Consider the following 14,543-nt stretch of genomic DNA (forward strand, 5'->3'; position numbering starts at 1 on the left):
ACTCTTAAATTAGTCAAGGAACTACACAGTTGCAGCTAAGTAATAAATCAGACTCACTCCGATGTTAAAAAAAAAAAAGTTCCTTTTTTTGATTACCTTCTTGAACTAAGATCACAGACCTGCCACCTGCCTTTAACTCTGCAGATCATGGGGAGTGGGGTGAAAGGGGTCCTGGAGGATGACCTGCAACATCACTAGAAAAAGAAAAGGTGTGACAGAAACTTATACTAGAAAAGTCTGATAAAAATGCCTATTATGGCTGGGTGCAGTGGCTCACACCTCTAATCCCAACACTTTGGAGGCCTGAGGTGAGAGGATCATTTGAGGCCAGGAATTTGAGAGCAGCCTGAGCAACATAGTGAGATCCTGTCTCTATTAAAAAAAAAAAAAAAATTGATTGAAAAAAATGTCCACCCCAAGCTCTAATAAAAACTCTGGCTTAAGATGGCAACTGCTAAAGTCATAAACAGCTGTTTCATCCTCATCTGTTTCTGTTTTAGATGAAATGCAAACTAAATTCAGTATTTCTAACAAACTAGAAATATTGGTTATATGGTCCATACCCTGAGGAGAGAGTTTTATGAATAAAACCATGGACAAGCCAGGCGTGGTGGTAGGCACCTGTTGTCACAGATACTCAGGAGGCTGAGATGAGAGGATCACTTGGGCCCAGAAGCTCGAGTCTAGCCTGGGCAACACAGCAAACATAACAAGACTCTGTCTCTTTAATAACAAAACAAAACAAGGACAGGTGTGTGAAGTAAAACAAAAAACCAGCAAGCTTAAGACAGGAAGATTTTTATCTGTGCTTCTTCCTCCCTCCACTGTCAATTGTTGGCAGAAATTATTTTCTGAAGTATCCTGGGCTATGTCATCATACCGACCCAACCATCCCCATTGATACTGCTCTTTCTCCACCAGTTCTCAGTCATCATCACAGCCATCTCCACAGGGTGGAGGAACAGGCCATTGCACACTGTGTGTTGGTACATGGTAGAGGTAACAGGAAGGGACAGAAAGAAAGCTGTGCATACAGTGTCCTACAAAGAAGAGAGTTTTTCACGCTGTGCTTATGCTAAAATAAAAAATGCAGATGCTTCCACGTATTATGGATAAATCCTTCTTTAAATAATCCCATAAGATATTATGGAAATAAGCCTTTCCTTATCAGAAAGACAAACCAAACTAGACAAATGAAGAATCTGGCCAAGTGTAGACCACCCAGCCCAGTCCTTCAGCTCATGACCTTGCACAGATTTCTAACTGTGTAAGAAGGTAGGCAGTGTCAGAGAACACAGAAAATCCTCCTGGGCCTGGACAGGCCACTCCTCAGCCAGGCAAAAGCAAAAGCAAACAATCATCAAAAGCAACAATAATAACACCAACAAACATCAACCAACATCAATGACAATAAACAGTAAGCAACAACCACTGGCAAACAATTTAAGTGAGCAACGATAGCCCACGACAAGAGTCAATAACAACAGGAGCTCTCCTAGCAAAAAGAATTTCCAAAGCAAAATAAAGGGAACAGTATATTCAAGATAGCAGAAATGAAGTGTTTTGCTCTATTCTGCTTACAATAAGAAAAAGAAGCTAGTCTAAGAAAACATGACCTTAAGAAAAAAAGAGAGAAATATGAAAGAGAGAGAGAGAGAAAGAGAGAGAGAGAGAGGGAGGGAGAGAGAAAGAGAGACAGGGAGGAAACAGTTGACATGTGAGTGGAAACTCAGAATTAGATTCTGTATTAGAAAGAGAAAGAAAGAATACAATCTACACTTCAAATAATCAAATGAGTAAAATCTGAAAGCAAACATGAAATGCAGTCATAGAATGGAAGTGTCAAGAATAAATAGATGAAAATAATGTAGGAGAAGATAACAGATACAGAGAAAGAAAAAATGGAAATTGTCAATGAAACATAATGGGAACTGCAGAGGAAAGAGAGAGAAGAAATGAGGGACAAGCTACACTCAAAGAGTCAATGGAAATGAGCTGAAAAGAGGTCAGCACCTGACCAAAAAAAGGGGGTCTCTGAATATAGGAAGGCAAAAGGAAGGCAGAACATTGTTGAAAATTTTAAAGTTTAAATCCTATAGTATCAAAACAAAAAGAGAATGTTTACAAAAGAAAAAAAAATGTTATGCTGATAAAAGAATGTCCCTTGGCTATACTGAGCTCCAGAATATAAGAAAGTGACTTTCACAGCATTTTGAAGGGAAAAGATCAAGAGCAAAACAGTTCTTCACTCACATAGTTCTTCATGTGCAAAAGTAGCAAAACCACCAAAAGAAGGTCTACAAACTTACAAACTTGCTCTGAAAACAATGATTCTGAGATGATAAATAACAGATAACCTAAACAAAGAACCAAAGAACAGAGGTGGGAGATGGTCTAAACCGAGTGGAAGCAAGCATTAAAACCAGTTCAAAATAAAGGCTGATCTCAATAGTTGTTGGAAATAAGGTTATAAAACTGAATGCAATGTCAAAATAGGTAAATTATGAATAACAGGATATAAAAACCCTTATTATATAAACAAAAGTAAAACGGATTGAAAGTTGGTGAGAAAATTACTGGAAAAATAGTTGCTAAGACATGACTTGCTTCAACAAACATTCATGGAGCACCTCATGACCACTGCACCAGGGCACATGAAAGTGAATCAGAAATATAGTTTTTAATGAGGGTAACTATAAGAATGAACAGCAGAAATACTAGAAGAAAATCTAAAGAATTAAGAGGAAAAAGAAAAGAAAGATCATAGAAATGCTTTCAGAAAGCATATTATATAAATTGATATAATATGGACAGGCTGGGCCATGGTACAAGAAAGGCAAACATACGCTTTTTAAAAATTATAAATGTGATCCAGCTTATTTCAATATTTCCACAGATTGGTGAAGTTTATGAGCGTTTGGTCAAAAATCCAATTTTACAGATCTATTTTAGAGATCTTTGCTAAAATAATTTAGATCACAAGGAAAATATATAGAAAGCTAGAAAAGACACAAATATCTATACACACACCTAAGTATTGGTGTTTATGCAACTTGGGGCTGGACTCATTTCAAAAGAAATGAACTTTACAAATAAGCCCTAACTCTACCATGTAACATCTGCATACAGAGCTCAAAGAGCTATCAGGTGCCTTCAGCTTAAAGTACCAAAATGCCAGGTCAGGCTGAGGGTTGGCAAAGTTCTACTGCAAAAGCTTTCCCAGCCTGAAGCAGACAAAGGAGTACAGAAGAGCCAAGGACCTGAGAACCCTGAGCACATTCACAGACAGACATGCACACACCTCCCCACCTGCCCCACAGGCTGTTCCTCCGCTCCAGTCCTCCACATCCCACATGCCTTGTTACTATTCTCCCTGTCTGACTGCATTGTCATGATGTGCTGTCTCCCTCTCTGGGCTGTGAGTTCCATGAGAAAAGGGTCAGCATCTCACTGGGGTTTGGAACCGCAGCACCTCACAGTACCTGGTGTATGGTACACTCAACATGTGGTGTCAGGATGAGCTGAGCTTTAAGCAAGAAGAGATGCTCAACAGCAAGAGGAAACAAACAGAGTCACATTTGAGATCCGGATTTTGATGACAGGAGTTCAAAACCAAAGAGACTTGAATGTGCCACTCTTTGAACACAGATAAATAGCAAAATGATGTGAACGGGTTATAGTTTACTATTTGTCACCCAATACTGCCACAATTTGTTTTAAGTGACAGGCAATGTGAGGGTATAAAGAGAGTGCTGCACATCTTCTGTCATGCCTGTGCGTTCACAGACAGGTTTGGGTCAGTCAAACTCTCAATATCAATGTTTCTTCCACATTATATGGAAAATAAGCCTGTCAGCACAGACTGCAAGCTGCCTTCCAAGCTCATATAGAATGTACGTCTGGAAAATACAAATGAGAAAGACTGAAATAGAGCAAGTCGTTTAGCGTCGCATGTGGCTAATGTCTTTAGGGAAAACATTTCTATAATTGTAACTTCCTTATTTGGCCTTCTGATGGGAGACATTTATAGCAGCAAATGTACGATGCTGCTAGACTTGGGAGACATAAAAACACATTTCATAGAATAATGAGAGACAGAAAAAAAAAATGGAGCTCCTCTAGCCATTTGGAAAGTTTATGAAGCATACAGAAGTACACTTCTCTTAGTATTTAAATTTTCACTAATGGTGATTCCTGATAAATCATAAATGGCCCAAAATAGCACTCCTAAGTAGTTTGAAGACTTCTTTCTTTGGATCACTATGCCATTTGCATTAAGTTGAAATAATTACTACCATGTTAAAAAGAAAAAATACTTTGCAGAAGAATTTAGTCAAGTTCATTTAAACTCTGCCTTGTGGACTTGGAAAATAGAAGTCAGGAGAGAAAGCAACATTAAACCAACTTCGTATTCATGTCACCCTATCCAATGCTGTTGAAGATTACATACCCAATACAAGCTAAAGATTCCTGGTATTTGTAGAAAGGACTGGGGACCAAACTTTTTTTTAATTCAGACCTTGATTTTATTTACTTTAATGTTCAGTTTTTTTTTTTTTTTTTTTTTGAGGCAGAGTCTCGCTCTGTCGCCCAGGCTGGAGTGCAGTGGCGCGATCTCAGCTCACTGCAAGCTCCGCCTCCCGGGTTCCCGCCATTCTCCTGCCTCAGCCTCCCGAGTCGCTGGGACTACAGGCGCCCGCCACCTCACCTGGCTAGTTTTTTGTATTTTTTTTTTTAGTAGAGACAGGGTTTCACGAAATGTTCAGTATTTTAAAGCTAAGCTCATGTTTACTTATTTTAAAAGGAGTATGTAGAGTCTATCCAGACTCTAGAAAAGGTATGGGCACTGCTCACACTTGACTCTTCCTTCTTGTCCTAAAAAGCATGAAAAGTAGCTGTAAGAATAACTAGAATCTCTAATCATGTTTACTCAAATAATATGAGTAAGTGAAGGGACACCCACACCATCAGAACTGATGGCATGGGAGGGGGGCACCAGCTAAGAATGGGTGGGGAGCCAGGGTCACTGTAAGTAGCAGACCCAGAAAATACCAGCAAATATTCACCAACAGGAGGAGAGGGGCTCAGGCTCAGTAGGAACTGCTCTAGGCAGATCTGAGAATGAATGGGGTGGAGCAGGCAGCAGTGACAAAAGCAGAGAGAAACGTCATGGAAAGTGAACAAAGAGTCCACACTATGTGGCAGAGAAACTGCAAATTCAGCAGCAAAAGAAGCTATAGGATACTGAGAAACCGAGAAGGCTGCCCTAAGTCTTCCGCCCTCACAGGACCCTCATGCTAACAGAAAATTCAGAAAAATACAAAGAACTTGAATATGAGCAAAAAAGTACGTAAAACTGCCATGTCCCTTATAAGAAATAAAAAACTATTGCTTCTCAGAAGCAGAAGAAAATGCACCAGTAAAGTATATCCACAAAGCTAGAAAGCTGCAGTGAAACATCCTAAAACTTCGAAGACATGACCAGACAACAGGGATGCAGAAGAAAACACATAGAACTCAGGAAGGATGAAGAAGAGGGAGGAAAAAAAAGAAGTGGAGAATTTCAAAACAGTAAGTAAAGATCAATTTGTAAACACACATGTGTGGCAACCAGATAGTCATTTAGAAAAAGATGGAACTGATGCCATACATTACATATTTCACATGGGATTAACTCTAAATAGACCAAAAGTTTCAATATAAAATATAAAATTATCTAGCCTGGGCAACATAGTGAGACCCTATCTCTACCCAAAGGAAAAAAAAAAAAAACAGGTTTAGTGGCATGCACCTGTAGCCCCAGCTACTTGGGAGGCTAAGGTGGGAGGATAACTTGAGCCCAGGAGCTCAAGGCTGCAGTGAGCTATGATCACACCACTGCACTCCACCCTGAGCAGCAGTGAGACCTTGTCTCAATCAATCAATAAATAGAACAAAATATAAAACTATATAAAAGAATGAAAAAATTAATTGTACTCCTTTATAAACACAAAGTAGAGAAAAAATTTCTAATTATAATTCAAACTCCAGAAGCCATAAAATATTATAAATTTCACCATAAAAACTATTGTGACCATACTATATGTTTTAATAAATATACATACACATACATCTATAAATACAAACTTCTACGTGATTCACATACACACACATACAAACACCAAAGAAGATAAAATGGGTAGACAAATAAAACACTGGGAAAAAATATTTACAATATATATTACTGACAAAAGGTCACTAAATGAAGAGCCATGAAAATTATGGGAAAGTGCAGTGATCGAAAACACAAATGGAAAAATGAGAGATTTATAGGAACATATTTCACATAAAAGGAAATGTAATTAACTGGCCCTTAAATAAAAGGCTGTCTTACTTTCATTCATTAATAGTCCAGAAGAGAACACAAATCAAAACCACCATGATCCATTTCTGACCTATCAGACCAGGAAAATTTTTAGTTTGACAACAGCATTGAAAGGCTGTGGAAAAGTAAAAGGGTACAACTCTTATGAAATGGAATTTGGCAATATCTTTCTAAACTAAGATTACTTTATCCTTGATTTGGCAATCTCACATCCGGAATTCTAGTCTATGAACTTGCAGGAAGAAGTACAAATGACGTGCACACACACGTGCACACACGCATTATTCTCATTCCTTACGATACTGTTTATATTTCAAATAATGGAAAACAAAAATGCCTAACAACAGAAAAATCTTGGGGCAATCTACAATGTATCCACATACTAATGTACCGTGCATTTGTGAAAAAAAGGAAAATCTCTAAGAAGATTGGGAACATACTGCTACGTGAATAAAATCATGATGTAGAACAATGTATAGTTTGTTATTTTTTGTAGCAAGTGTGGAAGATTAAAATATATATTCAAATTTGCTTACCAAAAGCATATTCATATGATTCATATTTTCCATAAGAAAAAACAAATATCAGTAATAATTAAAAAGGCTCCTACTATAGCATACGAGTTTTAAATTTTAGGATTTAAAATTTTTAATTATATATATTTATATATTAAGCTTTATATATAAATAAAAAAATATGGATATATGTTTCGGTGTGTATATAATATGTATTACATTTATGCAATTCTACAGTCTAAGTCAATATAGAAAGGTATATACAGATAAATCTTACTTTTATTGTTGTCCCCATAGATAACCGTGGTAGTCTTAATTACATTTATTACTTATTTGATTTATTTGAAAGCTGTTTTGAAACAGCATTACTAACATTATAACTAATAATAAAATTACTTAATAAAGTTTACAATATCTTTGTAGATCTTTTGTACTCAAATGCTGTTATTAAGGAAGATTTGTGATCAGAGTGCTTTCAAATCAAGGAAGTAAACAGAATAAACTCTTTTGTTAATGGACTTAGGAATCAAGGCTTTCAGCATAAGGGAAAAGATATAATTATGAAATCAAATAAATACAAACACTGTATTTATGAAATAAATAGCTTAGAAGCAACAGCACCCCAGCAGCAATGAGCACCCTAGTTCTCAGAAGCAGGAATCAGAACTCTCTCAAGAAACAGCTGGTCTCAACTGTCAGCGAGAAAAGGCTCAGTATGTGCATGGGACATCTTATTCTGGCAGAAAGCAAGAAAGCTTTCAGAGATTTACAAGGTTGTATAGGGACACAGGTTGAAAACAGCCCCTCAACAAAGTTGTGAGTTTGTACATCTAAAAAGTAGAATGTCTGTCATTAACTGAAACATACTGAATCTAGGAAATTCATGATTCTACAGCAATAATGAAAAGAGAAAAAGCCAAAGAGGAGGGAAATAAATCATTTCTCTTCATTTGAAATGACTATAAAACCAACTTGTTTTTTAAAATATATTTATAACAAAAACAAGAGAGACAGGGTCTTGCTATGTTACTCAGGATGGTCTTAAACTCCTGGGCTCAAGTGATCCTCTTGCCTCAGCCTCCCAAAGTGCTAGGATTACAGGTATGAGCCACTGCACCTGGCCAAACCCTCTGCTTACCTTTAAAAAAAAAATTATAAAAAGAAAAAAATTAAACATTTATCCTGCCCTTTCAGAGGACTGACATGGACTCTGGTAATCAGGTGAAGGCTGACCTTTCAAACAATGCTGGCAAATAAAGGAGGAAGGGATGATAAACTTAGAATATCCCTATCCTGCAACTTCCTATGAAATCATTGACTCAGGCAAGAATTGTCAACTGTTGTCAAGACGAATAAATAGTTCATGGGATACTAAAGTGACAATGTATACTCTTTATTACTTCTATTCTAGTGTCCAACATGATTTCGCATATAATAAAGACAAAAATCAGAAAAATTTAGAATAAGGAGAGAAAGAAAGAGACAAAAGGACAGTAGGTTACGTTAAGGAATAGGAACAGGCTACAAAATGCCTGCCAGGAAATCCTACATATGTATTTGTTTGGGGTGGGACAAACCACTGACCCTAATTGTACCAGCCAGTGCAGAGGGAATGTGCGTGGCTACCTGACTCAAGGTCTATTAAGTTTAAAACAAACCCTTCCCAGCCCTTTCCTTGATACAGTAACCAAAGACACTCAAAGATCCTGAGAGAACCATCCTTCATGGGTTCTCACAGAGCCACACCGACCTGTCCCTGACAACACCTCAGATTATACATGGCAACTTGCTTTCTAGAGCATTTCTTAACAATATCCTTCAACATGGTATTTTTCCAAAAGTTAGTTCAGTAAAAGGAATTCTACTGGAGCCAATACAATACAATACAATATAGACATATAATTCTGATGGTCTGGCCTAATCTGGGAAAAGATTTCTGGGTATCCTGAATCCAAATCACCATATTTTACTCATATAAACACTTGGCAGGTTCACATTTCCTAAGAGAGACTCAATTTGGAATACATAGTTTTCAAATACTTAAATTCTGAAATTCAACATGACATTAATGTCTTTGCAATAGATTGCTTTTCTTTCTTTGAAAGAAAAATAGCACCAGAAAAGGCCCTCCACATCCTTGCTAAAAACAGTCCCACTGTTTTTCTTATTCCAATTAAGATACACACACACGTGCACACACGCAAACCCTTTATTTTAAAACATACATACCTGGTGTGCTCTCTTAACCAACAAGATCCTTGATAGAAGGTGGGACCCTCTAAGCCCCAAAGAGGGAAACAAATAGGCACTAAAAGAGATCGCTAACATCTTAAAGGCTAAAATAGAAGCAATTTACCCAAATTACATAAGTGGTAAATAGTGTACCCAGATTGGGTCTTAAGTAATCTGACCTCAGAGACCATGACATTACTACAGCACGCTCTGCTACTCAATGGTACTCCCCCACTGCCCCCTCCCCCGAACCATAGATTCTGTGCCTGTGTTTTTGCCACATCTGCCTTGGAGAAGAACATGAAAATGGAACCTTAACTCGCTTGCCATGTTTAGTGACCTATGAATGCTGCACAGCAGTCAAGGCCCATCCAGTGTGGTAGGACCTCCTGACACAGCTTATAGGCTTCAGGGCACAGAACTGACTATGTCTAAAGCCTCAGGATGGAAACAGATCTATGATGCCTGAAGATCCCAATCACACATCAAATCAAGACAAAAACATTAATGATAATAACCTTTCCCTCCTCCTTTTCTCCAATGGCTGTTAACTTACAAGTTAATCCCAGTAAGACAAAATGAGTTCTGGGTTAGAATCTCAGCAACCCTTACTCTTGCTTTATTTTGATAAACAAACAACACTTCATTTTGGTGCATGTTCTGGGAGACCTTTGGTCAAAGTTTACTTTAGAGACATGTAATGCAAGTGTTTCATTTTTTTTAAGAACAACAACAAAAAAATAGCAAACTGTGTCAGTAACCTAGTATTTCCAAATAAGATCTGTGTGATCCACTGCCAAATGACAAATTATACATATTCTGAAAAGGACAAAAAACATATAAAGTTGCAAAACTTCTATCAGCAGTATCTCTCCCCTAAAACCATACTCGTTGCTGTTTAATAAGGAAAGTTCAATGCTTGACTTTGCTAAAATAAAATTTAAACTTATGATTTGATTTCAACTCAGCCTTTCATTTCTGCCCCAGGAAATACTACAAGGTGGGGACTAGGGGGGCGAGGCGGCTGGAATACATCCAGTTGTTTCAGGCTTCACCTGTCTTACCCATGCAAAGCCTGGCAGTGGCTTGTAAGCCATCATCAACAGCTGAGTATGTAATAAGCTGCCTAGCCTTGTCTTGTGTGGAGAATCAAGAGAATACTAAATAATCCGTTGAAAGGCCTTTGCCTCATGGAATCTTACAGCTTCCAGCTCAGTGTGTTTATAAAAAATCACAGTAAGGCCTGCCCCAGATAAGGAGCTCCCCCTTGACATCCACAAGGACTTGAAACAGGGCAAAAAAATCAAGCACAGCTTCACAGTTTAGCCATGCCGGCACACTGGTCCAAGATCACGGAAACATGGAGGAAAAATCCATTTTTCCCTTTTGAGAAGAAAAAAAAAAAACTTACAAAACTACAACCTGCATTACATAAGTAAAACATAAGCGAGAGGAAACTTCAAAATCAGTGTTTTAGCAGATGGGAGAGAGAGATAATTTTCTTTTGGCCTCATGAAGCCCTTTTACTTTAATCAATCAAGAAATCCATTAAAGATTCTGCCACAACCCAGATCAAAACGGTATAGTTTTGCTGTGAGCTGCTTTACTGCCAAAATGCAGCTGCTGTAAGAGCAACCCACAAAGGCTCTGATGGCTGCTGAAGATGAATATCAAATAAAGAAAATGACAGATGCCACATAAACAACTGCCCAAATGAGCAAGTTCTAGCAAAGAAATGAAAATAATACAAAATTAAAATGCTTGCTTTATATAAAGAGAAAATGTTAAATTAAAAATAATTTCACCTTCTCACAATTCTCACTTTTCCTCTTAATTACTTGCTTTTGTCACCTAGACAATTGCTCAGCCCAAGGATGGACATGAAAATAAAAGCAAGTATTAAGAAATCAAATTCTATTATAAAAGTCAAAACAGGAAGCTGCTGCTGAAATTCATGTTCTGACAGCATTTCTGATATCAATTTTTGATTAATGATCTCATGTGTATGGGTAGTATAAGCTGCATTTTTTTCCAGAAAACTCTGTCTTTATGAATAAGTGTGGTTTAATATTCCAAAAATGGTATGCAATTCTTTGAAACGTGAGGCTTAACAAAATGCCAATTTCTAGTCAAGATAGGATTACTATCATATGAAAAGCAAAGGAAAGAAGGGAGAGAGAGAGTGGGAATAGAGGGAAAGAGACAGGAAGGGAGGGAAAGAGGGAACCCATGTACAGGTATACACACACACCCACACCCATACCCACACACACACACACACCACTCCCCATTAGCTACTCTGCAAGAAAGCCAAAGAAATTAATGAGATGATTACTGGAAAGAGCTTTGAACTCTTTGGAAGAAAGGGACTATATAAATGGAAGGTATCCGTTTTCTTATTCTAAAAGGCATTTTTATTCACATCAGGATGAAACATAATACAACTAATATCCAGTCTGCTCACTTTTAAAAATGAAAATTAATCAAATCACAAGTCTTTTAGAACTTACATTGAATAAACACCAATTCTCCATTTCCCAGATCTAATGCTTATGGTATAATTTTTTTAACAAGTGCATAGAGTCACAATTTCTTGCCAAACTAATTTAATTTCAAATTTAATTACAGGTATACTTACATGCTGACTTTTGAGAATTACGCTCTCATCATCACAACAACCATCCAGAAATATTCCTTGACAAATATAGAGAAGCATGAAATGTAGTCCCTGACCTCAAGAAGTTTGCAATTATAGGGAGATAATACATGCATAAAATACAGAAACTATACATTAATATATTTAATCAATACTGTGGCTGGGGGGTGGCTTCCAGTTATTCTCCACAAAAGAATTTTCCTAAAAGCCTAGGTCTTCTTTTACAGAGTCCCAAACTGTTTTCTCAAATGTAATTATATTCAAGGGCAATTTTCCTAAAAGTAGCAGCTCACTTTCCCAGACTGTGGAGTACAGCACACTGTCCTCTCTCTCTGGGTCTCTGAGTCATCATTTGGAGCTTAGATGACTCAAGTGTAACAGAACTCAGTCCAGGTCTTTGGTGGGGCCTCTGAAGGCCATGTGGAGGCTGCTTTCATCCTCCACCACCGAGTCATCAAAGTGCTTGGATTTGTTTAAATTATTCTACTTCTTTAAAAATCAGCAGGTTGTCACTAATGCAAGCTATCTTGGGCCTGCTCCTCACAGCTCCTATCTCACTTCTAATTGGATTTTTACTAATCTCCTGTGGGTTAGGAAACTTAAATCGCATCTTAAAAGTTGTTATGCACCAAAAGATCTCATATGAAAGTCCCTAAAACATTCCAATACTTTCCAGCCTTTCCTTTACTTCTGACCTGTGCTCAAAGGACTTGCTCTGTTTTAGTATTCATCTAGTTTCTAGATAGGTGAAACTGTCAAATGCATGTATGTCTCATGTCTCTACTCACAAATACCTAGTTTAAAAGAATAATAGGATATGAAAATGGAGAAAATAAGGAGTAGTACTAGGAGGTTAAAAGGTAATATCTTTTTTCAACAACAGAAATTTCAAATTGTTTTCAACAGGAACCTAGACAGACCAAGACCTGCACATATTATAGTAATATGCTTTTAAGATAAATAGAAAATGCTGCAAAGAACTATAAATAAAATTTAAATGTAGGTTGGCTTCAAAGTAACAAAAATCAGGTTGGCCTAAAGTATATCCTTGGCTCGAGAACCTGGATGAAAAATAGAGCATATCTAAGCTTTAACAAAAACACCATGAGGCCCCTGGCTGGGCACAGTGGCTCATGCCTGTAATTCCAGCACTTTGGGAGGCCATGGCAGGTGAATCACTTGAGGTTAGGAGTTTGAGATCAGTCTGGTGAAACCCCGTCTCTACTAAAAATAGAAAAATTAGCCAGATGTGCTAGCAGGTGCCTGTAATCCCAGCTACTCAAGAGGCTGAGGTAGGAGAACTGCTTGAACCTGGAGGCGGAGGTTGCAGTGAGTGGAGATAGCACCACAACACTCCAGCGTGGATGACAGAGGAAGACTCCGTCTCCAAAAAAAAAGAAAAAAGAAAAAAAGAAAATTTGCAATGAGCCTTATAGGCAATAAAGCTATCATTCAAAAACAAAAACCAAGGTCATTTCAGAGATGACACCTCCGTTCATCCAATAGATAAATCAAAACAAAGATGAAGAATGGAGGAACCAGTGGTCAAAGGTACTGATGGGAAACAACGAAAACCAGAAAAAAAGTATTACGCTTATTAATCCAAATACAGTCCAGATACAAATAGAAACACTGAAAAAAAACAGACCATGAAGGAAGAGCATAATAATAAATCAATAAACTGGGAAGAAAATCCCAACACATCAAAAACTCAAAGAAATTTTGAAAACAAATATCCTCCTACATACCTATTGGGACAGTTAAAAAAAACAATAATTATAAACTTCTAGAGAATCTAAATAGAAATATTAGGTATTAAAATGTGTAAGATGCTGCCAAATTCATACTCAAAGGAAAATGTATAGCCTTAAGTAATTTCATTGTTATACAAAAAGCCTAAAAATAAAGTTTTTAAAATATAAAAAAATAAGGAAATAAGACATGCAGAAATTAATATTTTGAAAACAAGATAAATGTAAGATTTGAAGACACAAACAGCAATAAAAGGCAAAACCTTTGATACATCTAATGTAAGAAAGAAAAATATAAATATACAAAAATTAGTAGTAAGAAAGATATAGAATATATTTTTACAATAATATATATTTTCTATATCCTTTGAGTAGCAATATTTCAACCTTGTTTCTTCTTTAACCCAGTTAGAATAAAGAACCCAGAAGCTCATGAAACCAACTGGTTCCACTTTCCCCTGGAAAAATAAATCAACATGTAGGAAAAAACCAAAATGTCAACTCTACTTAAAATAAACAGACCCATTTTGCCTACCACTATACATGAAAAAAATTAAATACACATAACAAACAACACTGATCATAATGAAGCCAAATTAAAAGTAATTTATAATTTTTACATTAAAAAAGTATCAGTGATTGAAAACCACAAACAACTCAGGACCACACTGAGGATATACAACCAGATAGAAGGGCTCTTCCTAAAAAATCACAGACAGATTTCTTAATGGAATACTGAATGGTAGCCAATATTTTCCAGTAACTCCCAATTTAACACTTAGGAATATCAAATTTTAGTGACCTAGGTTATTAACAAGTAACTGTTAGATAAAAGAATGAAGAAAACCCACAAAAATGTGCATTATATGCCCAAAAGAATTAGAGAAAAGACATGAATCGTTAGTTTCTAGTGATTCTCAAGTAACTAACAAAGGCAGTTATTTGAGAATCAGTGGCTGGCCGGGCCCCGTGGCTCACACCTGTAATCCCAGCACTTTGGGAGGCTGAGGCGGGCAGATCACGAG

At 37.0% G+C, this 14,543-nt stretch overlaps 1 protein-coding gene across 4 annotated transcripts in view; it reads right to left on the reverse strand.

The window, feature by feature from the left end:
* Window positions 1-14,543, reverse strand: part of KIF16B (kinesin family member 16B) — a 325,669-nt gene that overhangs the window by 181,372 nt on the left and 129,754 nt on the right. The window lies entirely within an intron of this gene.

The sequence above is a fragment of the Colobus angolensis genome, unplaced genomic scaffold (assembly GCF_000951035.1).
Source record: "Colobus angolensis palliatus isolate OR3802 unplaced genomic scaffold, Cang.pa_1.0 Scaffold117, whole genome shotgun sequence".
Classification (NCBI taxonomy): domain Eukaryota; kingdom Metazoa; phylum Chordata; class Mammalia; order Primates; family Cercopithecidae; genus Colobus; species Colobus angolensis.